Genomic DNA, 10,011 nt, shown 5'->3' with positions numbered 1-10,011 from the left:
CACAAATTTTGTAAAATGTTATGTCATAATAGGTTTACAGAACCCAAGGAACAGTGATATCACAAGGGCAATATGAGGTCACATATCAAGTCATAATAATATTTTGATGTCATAATTAGTTGGTGATGCCATAACAGTCATGAGGTCACAATAGGTTTATGATGTCACAATTGCATGCTGGACTTCAATTTTCATTAACTCTCAATTAGAATATGAATTCAGAATGGGAATGTGAGATATACAAAGTCATGCCTTGGCCCAAACATGATTAACTCCCACCAGGTATGTGATATCAAAATGTGACACAATGCTCATGATATCTGATAGAGTGATGACACAATTTTCATATAAGAGTTCATTTCTAATATCACATGTCATAACTGAAATATGAAGTCAAAAGCATTATGAGATCACAAAGGGCCTATGTATCACAAGGGCATCATGTCAAAGTTATGAGGAGAGGACCAGTCAATGATGTCAGACTGGTGAGCCTTCCTCCAAGGTTTTGTAATATTACAATGGTATAACTGATATCAATTGTTAAAACACAATGATTATATGGGTAAACAACAACTTTGATATCACAAAGGCCATCTGCTTTTTTAAAGGTGCTAAGAAGACATAACCGATTGAAATTTCACAATGTGATCGTGATGTCACAATGGCAATGTGATGATGCAATAGGTTTGTGTTATGGTGGTAATGAGGTCACCCATGGAATAGTGATGTCACTACGAGTTTGTAATATTACAATCACATGTCAGATTTCAATTACTACTAGTTTACAATGAGGATAAGACTTCAAGGAAGGAGCTAGAAGTCCTAAAACCCATGAATTTTCTAACATGTGGTAATAGGTTTGTGAAAACAGAATGGCACAGTAATATCACAATGTCAATGTGATGTCACAATATCATGTCATAATAATGTGTAAGGGAGTTCGGAGGAAGATGGCGGAGGAGAAGCTGGAAGCTAAACAAGTTTCCCATAGAAAGTAGTTTTAGTGTTCCAGTGAACAGGCATAGGCTAGAGAATCACACCAAGTGTGCCATCACAGTACCGAGAGTTTTGCCAGAGAGGGAAAAGCCAGGCAAGAAAATAGATCTGAGCACTTGCCAGTAGCTACAGCTGCAGCAGCAGTAGGGACAGCGCCAGTGCCCATAGCCACCATACCTACAGAGAGTCTACAGCAACGGCCCCAGATGTGGTCCGTGAGCAGATTCTACTCAACACCAGCAAGAACTGACTGCGTTATTTTGCAGGTCAGTGGAAATAAAAGTGACATTCCAGGCTCAGTTCCACACAGAGGAATGTCACCCGGCACAGGCAGAGAAGATCCACCCTCGGAAGAGTGAATTTCTTCACTCGGTAAACAGAGCCAGTGTCTGCCCCTCCCTACAGAAGCCTAGACAATCAATTGAAATTCAGTAAACATAAACCCTGAGAATGGCTCTAAGCTGGGCTCTGTGAAGGTCTCAGGGAAAAGCTACTGTTTGCTGAAAGGCCTCAACACTACCCAGAACTTAGCCTCATCACAGCATCTCCAAACAGGAGGAAACATCTATCTCCCTCTTTTGTGATACTCCAAGCAGTTCTCCCTCTCACTGAACTAGTCTGAGAGGAGTATCACAAAATCCTGGGTAATACATAGCATTTTCTGCCTGCCCAAACAAACTGACTTAAGAAACCAATCAAGCCATAGGAAAACCAAACACTACAAGCAGACAAGAGATTCCACCAAGAAACTGGTTATGGACACAGGGGATACAGGGTCTTCCATCCCCCCCACAAAAAAACCAAAAATTCAAAGAACTCTTTTTTGAAACTTTTTTATAATTTTAATTTTTTAAGTGTTTTTTGTAAATCTTCTTTTTTTCATAACTTTAATTTTTGGTGCATATATGTGTGTGTGTGTGTGTGTGTGTGTGTATTCAATCTCTTTTTTTTTTTAATTTTTTTTTATTGTAAAGCTACTATACAGAGGGTTACAGTTACATGAGTGAGGTTATGAGCACACTTCCTCTTGAACATTGTTACCCCCTCCATTGTTTCCCCCTACCATCCCCTCCCTCCCTCCCTTCCCCGAGGTTCTTTTTTTTTTAAAATTGTGATTAAATGATTACATAATTTCAAAGTCACAAGTTCATTCTAACTTCCCTGGAGCAAATTGTCTACCACAGTCTGTAATATATAACAGTGTTCACATGTTATATACCATATTTGTAATCAGCAGCATGGGGATATTTAGTAGTGGTTCAATCAGATGAGCGGGAGTTCTTTGTTTCTTAAGTCCTGTTGGTTTTGTCGTATCACCTAACCTTTTGGATTTAGCATCCACTTATCAGGGAGACCATGTACCGTTTGTCTCTTCGTTCTTGGCTTACCTCGCTCAACATGATTCCTTCTAGCTCCATCCATTTCCCTGCAAATGCCATTATTTTGTCATTTCTAATGGCTGCATAATATTCCATTGTGTATAGATACCACAATTTTTGGATCCATTCATCTGTGGTGGGGCACCTAGGTTGTTTCCATATCCTAGCTATTGCTAACAGTGCTGCAATAAACATGGAGGTGCACGTGTCCTTGTATATTGGTTCCTGTTGTTCAGGGTAGATGCCTAGAAGTGGTATGACTGGGTCGTAAGGGAGGTCAATCTTTAGCTTTCTAAGGACCCTCCAGACTGCTTTCCAAAGTGGTTGTATAAGTGTACATTCCCACCAGCAGTGTAATACGGTTCCTCTTTCTCCACATCCCCTCCAGCATTTGTCGTTGGCTGATTTGTGGATGTGGGACATTATGACTGGGGTAAGGTGGTATCTCAGGGTTGTCTTTATTTGCATTTCCTTCACCACCAGGGATGATGAACATTTCCTCATGTGTTTCTTTGCCATTTTTATTTCTTCATTTGAGAAGTCCCTCTTTAGTTCCCTTGCCCATTTAGTAATTGGTTTGTTAGGTTTGGGAGGGATTAGTTTCTTGAGTTCCCTGTATATACAGGATGTTAACCCCTTGTCTGATATATTGCTGGTAAATATTTTTTCCCAATTAGTTGGTTGTCTTTCTAGCTTAGTTGCGATAGATTTAGCTGTGCAGAAGCTTTTTATTTTAAGGTAGTCCCATTTGTCGAGTCTCTCTCCAACTTGTTGTGACCCTGGGACTCTGTTCAGGAAGTTCCTTCCTGTGCCTATTAGTTCAAGTGTCTCTCCTACTCTGTCCTGCAGTAGTTTCAGAGATTCAGGTTTAATGTTAAGGTCTTTAATCCATTTTGAGTTGATGTTGGTGCATGGTGATAGGCTGGGGTCCACTTTTAGTTTTCTGCATGTGGCTGCCCAGTTTTCCCAGCACCAGCGGTTGAAGAGGCTGTGTTTCTTCCATTGTATGTCTTTGGATCCTTTGTCGAATATCAGCTGGCTGTAGGCCTGTGGATTTATATCTGGATCTTCTATTCTGTTCCATTGGTCTTCGGGTCTGTTTTTGTGCCAGTACCATGCTGTCTTTGTGATTATAGCTCTGTAGTAGAGTTTGAAGTTCGGCATGGATAGCCCTCCCATATTGTCTTTATCCCCTAGAATTGTTTTGGCTATTCTAGGTCTTTTGTTGTTCCATATAAATTTTTGGACTGTTTTCTGTATTTCAGTGATGTACGTCATTGGGATTTTAATAGGAATTGCATTGAATTTGTATATTAGTTTTGGAAGTATCACCATCTTTACTATATTAAGTCGGCCTATCCAGGAGCATGGGAGGTCTTTCCATTTCCTAGTGTCTTCTGCAATTTCTTTCTTTAACTTTTTATAGTTCTCATTAAATAGTTCTTTTACATCTTTGGTTAGGTTAATTCCTAAATATTTTATTTTTGGGGAGGTTATTGTGAATGGGGTTGCTCCCTTTATTTCCCTCTCTTCCTGTGCGTTATCAGTGTATAGGAAGGCAACTGATTTTTGTGGGTTTATTTTGTATCCTGCTATTTTGCCGAAATGATTTATGATTTCTTCAATCTCTTTTGATCTTTTGATCCTTTTTTATTGTTTTCATTTTTTTCTCTTATTTTTGCATTACTTAAATGCTGTTTTGCTCATCCCCAGATATATACCTGTTGTCAGTTATTAGACCTTTTCCCTCATTGTGTCCATACTTAATCCATAAATTTATCACTCAATTCACAGCCTCTTAGGCTTAACTTTTTAATAGCACTATTATCTCTTTATACCTATATAATTTTCAAGTAACTAATTTTAAATTTTTTTATTTTTTATTTTTCATGTTTCCTTTGTATCCCTCCCCTCCTCCCATCCTATCCTTTTCTTCTCTCAATATCATTTCTTTAAACTTACATATTTTAAGTGTTTCACTTCTTAAATTTAAATTTTTGGTATTCCATTTGTTCTTTTTTTTTAAATCTCTCTCCTATCATTCTGTCCAATCCATTTCCCTCTCAGAGATTGGGACTTGGTTAAATTTACTCTCCTTTTACCTCTCCACATCCCTTTAGTTCTATTTTCCCCAACATTTCTCCCTAAAACCAATAATTTCTGGTTTTCCATATCCATCTTTGCTGTTCTTAACTCATTAACACATGGTCGTTTGATGTTGAATAGATTGTATCTGTTGAACTAGATTGTATCTGCATCCATTTTGATTGTGCAACTACCGGACTATGGTTGATACTTGCCTTAAAATAGTATTCTAGCACAAAATTGGTGTTACTTTCATACCAAATGGGCAGAACAAGCTGGAAAAACACAAGAAAAATAGCAAGTCCAAGTATCTGAACTCCCACTCATGATAATCAGGTGAAAGAATAGTTAATGAATAATCCAGAGGAGAGTTCCCAAAAAGCTCTACAAACACTACTGGTAAACATGGTGAATGAAATGATTCAAAACTTGCAAAGGACTCAGTTTGAGCGTGATAGGGAGAGAGAGGAGGCATACCAAAGATTAATATAGGAATCTGTGAGCATTAGGAAACTACTTAAAGATTAATACAGGAATTAGGTAAGCAGGTTGAGAACAGTCAAAGAGAAATACAGGAATTGTGTGAGCATGCTGAGAAGAGTCATAGAGAATTACAGGAATTGCATAAACCTGAGGAAGCTAATCAAACAGTAATAAAGGAATTGCGAGTGCAGACGAGAATAGACAAAGATCAACACAGGCATTCATGGAATCCATAAACGTGCAGCTGAAACACTTCAGGGAGACCACAAAGGCAATAGTGAATGGAGCACTACAGAAGAAATGGAGTCCAAGGAAACCATAACCAATCAACTAAGTGATTTGAGAATAAACACTCAACACCAAATTAAGGAAGTAAAGTTCACATAAGATCTAAAACAAAGCTCCAACAAAGAATTTGAAGCCATCAAAGCCGACCAATTAGAAGAAAAAGAAATAAAAAACAAAGTAGAAAGTCTTGAGAGTAGGTTAGACAATGCAGAAGATCGAATCTCAGGGATTGAAGACAGCCTAGATATTATAGCGATAGAACATACAATCATCCAAGACAAATCCAAGAAATATGATAGCTCTGTTCAATATTTGGAAGACACCATCAGAGGGCCTAATCTGAGGATAATGGGTGTAGAGGAGCACCTAGAGACAGAAGTTAATGGCCTAGGAACTTGCATAGCAAAGAAAAATTGAAACAATATATCTCCACCAAACCAGCCTTACAAAAGATACTTAAAGATGTCCTACACATAGAAAATCAACAAGACCACAGTGAAGGCCAACAAATGGCATCCAAGTGAATAAAATTATAACTCAACACCAAAAGCCACCAAAGAAAGTCCTCTAACACATGCAGTTGAACAACACACTGTTGAATCAACAGTGGGTCATGGAAGACATTAGAAAGGAAATTGAAATGTTCATAATATTCTGCAAAAATGAACACACAAATTAGCAACTCCTCTGGGACACAGCAAAGCAGTACTCAGAGGCAAGTTTATAGATCTGAGTTCCTACATAAAAAATTAGAGAGATCTGAAATCAACAATTTAATAAGACATCTGAACCTCCTTGAAAAAGAGCAGCAAGATCAACTCCAATCCATTAGATAGAAAGAAATAATTAAAATTAAATCAGAATCACACAAATTGGAATCCAATAAAATCATAGAATGAATCACAAAACAAAGAGTTGGTTCTTGGAAAAAATTAACAAAATTGACAGACCCTTAGCAAATCTTATCTGAAAAAGAAGGGAACACACCACACCCAAAAAAACAAACTTAGAGATGAGAATGGAAACATCATCACAGAAATAATCAAGATTCAGAACATTATAAGGGAATACTTCTCAAACCTTTATGTTATAATAACTTTGAGAACTTGGCAGAAATGGACCTTTTCCTAGCAAATATCAACATGCCAAAACATAACCAAGATAAGTTAAACCATCTTAACAGGCCCATATCAAGCATAGAAATAGAAACAGCAATAAGAGACCTCCCATCTAAGAAAAGCCCAGGACCAGATGCAAATACAGCAGAATTCTGCAAGTCCTTGAAGCAGAGCTCATACCAATAATCCTCCAACTCTTCAATGAAATTGAAAGAGAAAGTTCACTACCGAACTCACTCTATGAAGCCATCACAACCCTCTTCCCAAACCCAGGTAGGCACTCATCAAAGAAAGAGAACTATAGGCCCATTTCATTGATGAACATTGATGAAAACTTCTCAAGAAGATTTTGACCAATCGACTTCAACAATTCCTCCAAAAAAATTACACAACAATCAAACAGGATTTATTTCAGGGATGCAAATCTGGTTCAATATATGCAAATTAATTAAAATAATTCATCACATCAACAAGAGCAAGGATAAGAAACTAATGATTTTCTCAATGGATGTAGAAAAAGCATTTGACAAGATCCAATACCCTTTTATGATGAAGGCTCTGGAAAAACTATGAATCCAGGTAACATGCCTCAATACAATAAAGGATGTATATGACAAACCTACAGCCAGCATTATACTTAATGGTGATAAACTAAAGCTATTTTCTCCTAACTCAGGAACAAGACAAGGATGTCCACTCTCTCCACTTCTCTTCAATCTAGTATTAGAATGCCTAGCTACAGCAATAAGACAAGATGCAACCATAAATGGGATACAAATAGGGAAAGAAGAAGTAAAACTCTCCCTCTTTGCAGATGTCATGATCTTGTATTTAAAGAATCCCTCAGACTCCACTCCCAAATTACTCATGCTGATTCAAAACTTTAGCAGAGTAGCAAGGTATAAAATTAAATCTTAAAAATCAATATCTTTTCTGTATGCCAACATAAGAAAAGTGTGGCTAAAATCAGGAAATCAACTCCATTTTTAATAGCCCCCCCCACAATAAAATACCTAGGAATTAACTTAATCAAAAACGTAAAGGGCCTTTATGACGAAAACATTAAAAATCTGAAAAAGGAATTCAAAACAGAACTTAGAAAGTGAAAAAACCTCCCATGCTCCTGGATTGGAAGGATCAACATTGTGAAAATGCCAATACTTCCCTAGGCTATCTACAAATTCAATGCGATACCTATCAATATTCCATCCTCATTCGTCAAGGAAATACAAGAGGTAATCCAACAATTCATATGGAACAATAAAAGACCCCGAATAGCAAAAATGAAACTTAACAAAAAGAACAGTGCTGGAGGAATATCAATACCAAATTTCAAACTCTACTACAAAACCATGGTAATCAAAACAGCTTGGGACTGGCACAAGAACAGACCTCAGGACCAATGGAATAGAACTGAAAACCCAGAAATGTACCCATGGACCTATAGCCACCTAGACTTCCATAAGGGAGCTAAAAAAATAGAATGGAAGAAAGACAGCCTCTTCAGTAAATGTTGCTGGCAAAATTGGTTAATCACTTGTGGAAAACTAAAGCTAGATCGTTATCTATCACCCTGCACAAGAAACAACTCCAAATTGATCAAAGGCCTCAGAGTCAAAACAGACACCCTGAAAACATTACTGGACAATATAGGAGATATACAAGGTCTCCTTGGCACAGGCTGAAATTTTCTTAATAGAGACCCAGAAACACAACAAATCAAAGAAAGTTTGGACAAATGGGATTGCATGAAATTGCAGAGCTTCTGCGTGGCAAAGGACAAAAGTAGCAAGATCAATAGAAAACCCAAGGATTGGAAGAAGATCTTCTCTAGCTATACAATGGACAAGAGTCTCATATCTAAAATACACCTGGAACTCAAAAAATTAAATTCCCCAGCAACAAATTTTCAAAGAAACAACTGCCCGATAAATAATTGGGATAAAGATTTATGGAAAAACTTATCTGAAGAAGAAAGAAAGATAGCCAATAGACACATGAAGAAATGCTCAATCTCCCAAGCCATAAAAGAAATGCTCACCCCAGTTAGAATGGCTATAGTCAAGAACTCTAACAACCGAAGCTGGATGGGATGTTGGTGGGACTGTAAACTTGTTCAACCAGTTTGTAAAGTAGTATGGATGTTCCTCAAAATACTCTACATACAACTCCCTGATGACCCAGTACTCTCACTGTTGGAAATTTTCCCAAATGATCACAAAGAAAACCATACTAAAGCTACCAGCACAACTATATTTATTGCAGCATTATTTTTTTGCAGGGGGGTGGGGTCCGGTGGTGGGGCCTGAATTTTGGGCCTGGGCGCTGTCCCTCAACTGTTTAGCTCAAGGCTAGCGTTCTACCACTTGAGCCACAGCACCACTTCCAGCTTTTTTTCTTTTTGCTTATGTGGTCAGGGGAATCGAACCCAGGGCTTCATGCATGCAAGGCAAGTGCCCTACCACTGAGCCACCTTCCCATCCCATATTGCAGCATTATTTATCATAGCTAAGATATGGATCCAACCCAGATGCCCCTCAGTAGATGAATGGATCAAGAAAATGTAATATATATACACAATGGAATTCTATGCCTCCATCAGAAACAATGACATTGCCCCATTTGTTAGGAAATGGAAAGCCTCAGAAAAAATTATATTAAGTGAAGTAATACAGGCCCAAAGAAACATAGGTCCTATGGTTGCCATTATTTGCAATAACCAGTATATGTCTGAGACAAACTGTAACTGTTAGACAAGTTGATGTTAGGTGAAATGAACCCCAAAATAAAGACTCAATTTTTTTTCTGCTATTGTTTCTAGCATATTTATAAGATGATTTTTTTGTTGCTTTGTATGTCCCTCCCCCACGGTATAACCACTATTTTCACTGTATTTGATGTTGGCATAATTTGTGGAGGGGATGGGAAAAACAAATTGGGATACAGGTGGACCTATTGCAACAATGACATATACAAGGAATTATGTCGAAAACCGAAGTTTACAACTTTGGCGTGGGGGGGAGCGGATAGGCCCAGAAGGGGAGATGGGAAGGGATAGGAAGGGGAAATAAAGGAGGAGGCAACAATGTTGATAGGAAATGTGCTAATTACCTTGTTCATGTAATTGTAACCCCTCTGTATATATGTTCGAAAAAAAAAATCATGAAATAATAAAGTAAAAATCCATGTCATTTTTTTTTGGATCTAGTCGTGGGGCCTGAACTCTGGGCCTGGGCACTGTCCCTCAGCTCTTCAGCTCAAGGCTAGCACTCTACCACTTGAGCCACAGCGCCACTTCTGGCTGTTTTTCTTTTTGCATGTGGGGTGCTGAGGAATCAAAACCAGGGCCTCATGCATGCAAGGCAAGCGCTCTATCACTGAGCCAGCTTCCCAGCCCCCATGTCAATTAGTTTTTGTCGGTGGTGGGGATTGAGCTCTGGGCCTGGGCACTGTCCCTCAGTTGTTCAGCTCAAGGATACCACTGTACCACTTGAGCCACAGTGCTATTTCTAGTTTTCAAGAGATATATTGGAGATAAGAATCTCACAGACTTTTCTTCCCAAGCTGGCTTTGAACCACTATCCTCAGATCCCAGACTTTTGGGGACCTAGGATTACTGGCATGAGCCACCACAGCCCAGATCCAAGACAATTTTTAAAAAG

The sequence above is a fragment of the Dipodomys spectabilis genome, unplaced genomic scaffold, assembly GCF_019054845.1.
Source record: "Dipodomys spectabilis isolate Male_0828 unplaced genomic scaffold, ASM1905484v1 ptg000590l, whole genome shotgun sequence".
NCBI lineage: Eukaryota > Metazoa > Chordata > Mammalia > Rodentia > Heteromyidae > Dipodomys > Dipodomys spectabilis.
This window is presented reverse-complemented; position numbering follows the sequence as displayed.